We start from the raw sequence: 3,295 nt of genomic DNA, 5'->3' as shown, positions 1-3,295 counted from the left end.
AGAATCAGGGCAAGCATGCAGTCAGACGAAACACTTTCCAGGGTGGCTACCTTCTGCACTACATCATGGCCAACTGTGCATGGGCTGTCACCTGACCTGAAATGGTACGTCGAGGTGGCTAGTGAGATTTCGCTCGTAAATGGTCTGCTATTCGAAGGCGACAGAATAATCATCCCGCCAGACATCAGAGTAGAGGTTCTGGAAAAACTCCGTGTAGACGCGCGAACTGTGCCGTGTTCAAGAAGCGTTGTCCTTCGTGGTCTAATGTTTGTCAATGGATAGTGAGCCAGATGTTGAAGGTATAGCGAATAAATATGGCTACGTAGAAAGTCGCGAAGAGGAGTACACGTCAGCAGATCAACTCGTGCAGAGACTGGAAGAGGCATGGCTGAACGAGTCTTTTTCTCCCGAGTTGTTACTTTATCAAAATTATATCGTCGAATGCGTTTTGGACCAGTTGAGGTGCATGAAAGAAAATCTGCAAGGAATCGGCAATAACGGCTTCCGAACTGCAATACACAAGATGGAATTTGAGCGGATTCAGTACGTTCTCACTAGCTACCTGAAGATGCGACTTGGGAAGATTGAAAAGCATGGCGCTTTCGTCCTGGAACAAGAGGAAAGAGGCGAAATCGAGGCAGATGATCTGCTATCGTTGGAAGAAAGAAGGTTTGCGCGAGCGTATGTCGCGAGCATTGAGGACTACCGTCGTGATGTGGCCTTGGTTCATATGCCTTTCAACCAACAAGGTTTCAATATGGCATCTGTAGATGTAGGCCCCAACTTGGATGAGTATGTCTTTCTCAAGGCGAAAATGCAAACACTTGGTGTTTTGGTAGATGAAGAAACATCACAGAGCAGAGATGGTGAAGTCATTAACCTTGATGAAGGATCTCAGCATATAATCCGGTATCGTGTCATTGCCCCGCTTGTTAAAGACGGATCAGTTGTCTTATTCTGACAAGCAGCCCTTCTGTTGCAACTTGGTCACAACGAGGTGCCAAGCGAGGGCAAGAGAATGGATATGGTGGCCAGGCATAGGCAAGCACATTGAAGACTATGTGGAAAAGTGTCCAAGTTGCAGAGAGCGCAGAAAGCAAAAAACAGAACCCCTGCTTCTAACCCAATTGCCAGCACATGCTTGGGACACAGCCGGCATAGATCTCTTCACGCTGGAGGGGAAAGAGTATGTTGTAGTAGTAGTCTACTACTTCCAATTTTTCGAGCTAGAACAGCTGCCGAGGACAGCTACAAAAAACATAGCCCTAGTCTTGGAGCCAATGTTTGCACGGTACGTTGTTCCAAGGACAATACGCACAGACAACGGGCGTCAGTTCACTTCTACAGAGTTCAAAGAACCAGTGAATCACTGGGGAGCCTCACACACAACCTCAAGCCCTTACTACCCGCAGAGCAACGGTATGGCTGAGAGGGCTGTGCAGACAGCAAAGCAGCTTTTAAGGAAGTCTTCCAACATACACGAAGCACTCCTTTCCTACAGGGCTACACCCAGAGTGGGAGGGTTTTCACCAGGAGAACTCTTAATGGGTCGTCATCTGAACACCACAGTACCAACCACTTCGAAGCTGCTAGCCCCGAAGTGGGACGACAGCGAATGCAGACAAAATAATGAAGCCTACAGAGCTCGTGCAAAATGATCATACGACACACGGCACAAGGTACGGAGCCGAGAGCGCTTACCACCAGGCACCGCGGTGCGCATCCTCGCTGGAGCTGCGTCACACGGCGTGGTAACACAGCCAACATCAGAACCAAGGTCCTACGTTGTAAAAACCGACAGAAGATAAGCAAGACGTTCAGCAAGACACCTGCAACCGTTGCAGGAGCACCACAAGGAATGGACGTGTTTTTAAGCCACCAGAACGCCTGGACCTGTGAGATCAAACCTTTCAAGAAAGGGGGGTGTTTTTTTTTTGGCGCCACTGACTACAGCACCCCAACCAGCAAGCTAACCAGGCGAACCGCCGGGAGACCCCCCCCTCCGGCGAACCGCCGGGAGACCCCCCCCCCCCGGCGGACCGCCGGGGGGGGGGGGGGGGGGGACCGCGCCAAGCAGAGCGAAAACGGGCGCCATTCCCTGATGTATAAATAAACAGTTTTGCTTGCTATACAGGCTACGTCTGCCCCAAATCTATATAGGGGCGCCTGATATACCGTGTGCAGCAGCAAATCTCACGACTGCGCATCCCTCCACTCTGGGCACCGCACTGATCTGAAAACTATCCTCTACCCTTCACAGTAATATTTATTTAGCAAAGCACTTCATATGAATGACGCCTTGTATGGTGCAAGTCCGTGATTGCGATTTAATGTTTCAATGCTTACATCAATAAAAGTGGTAAATGCAGAAACAGAAGGATAAAGTAAGGCATTCAGCGGATGCATAAGAATGTATGTGACCTTCTTGAGGACCATTGCAATAAATGCGAGAAATTGAGTTGCGGTGAGACCATAAAACGAAGTGCTATTGTAAGTAGGAGCGTTTATTACATGATTCAGAGTTAAAGAACTGATATTAAGAGAAACTTCAGAAGAAAGGGAACTAAGCCTGCTTCATTTTCGGAATCGAGTTCTTGCGCCCTAACATGTCATTTATTCTAATATTTAAATTGAAGGATCCTTTCTGGAATTAGGCAATAGCTGAGTGCCAGTCAGTGCTTTTAGTCTGGAGGCTATATTCGTCAGGGCTCGCTTTATTATGTTACTGCTTCTCGACAACGTCATTTAGTTCTGCGGAATTTTATGATCCTTGTTACTGTTCCTGTTTGACGCTTCTTGCTGGGTTTTTTGCTCTTAAATGTAATATATTTTCTTCCCAAGTTTGCTAGGACAAGTTCTACTTGTTTTGTATTGCTCTTGCGTATGGACATTTTCTCATTTTATTAAACATTTTGTCGTTTCTTTTGTCATTCAACTGGCTAAAAATGTAGTACCCTTAGTTGCTGCTTCCGACGTGAAGTGTATTCTTTTTCTTTATTTTTCTGCGAAATTAATGAGTAGTGTGTGTGCGAAGTTGGCGGTCGGATGCCCGTATTCAATGATACACTCAGCAAGTAGTCCAGTGCTCTTCCTGTCATCTATATGTCTGCAGTATCTCTGCGTTATCTTCGGGCTGCTAACTTTGCACACTATGTACAGGCCTTAGGCAGAGACTCTACTAGAGTCTGATGGAGAGTGACGGCACTTGCATAGTCATTCAGATGAATTCCACTAAATCCTAGACAACAACGACTTATATATTTCTGCATGGTCAATATTCTTGGCTAAAGCGGCG

The 3,295-nt window shown here is 47.0% G+C and overlaps 1 pseudogene; it reads left to right on the top strand.

Annotated features, from left to right (window-relative positions):
• Positions 1 to 262: 262 nt before the first annotated feature.
• Positions 263 to 986, top strand: LOC146194981 (DNA replication complex GINS protein SLD5 pseudogene; annotated as a pseudogene).
• The last annotated feature ends 2,309 nt before the right edge of the window (positions 987 to 3,295 follow it).

The sequence above is a fragment of the Amblyomma maculatum genome, chromosome 3, assembly GCF_055883805.1.
Source record: "Amblyomma maculatum isolate TAMU_Amacu chromosome 3, ASM5588380v1, whole genome shotgun sequence".
Taxonomy (NCBI): Eukaryota; Metazoa; Arthropoda; class Arachnida; order Ixodida; family Ixodidae; genus Amblyomma; species Amblyomma maculatum.
This window is presented reverse-complemented; position numbering and strand designations above follow the sequence as displayed.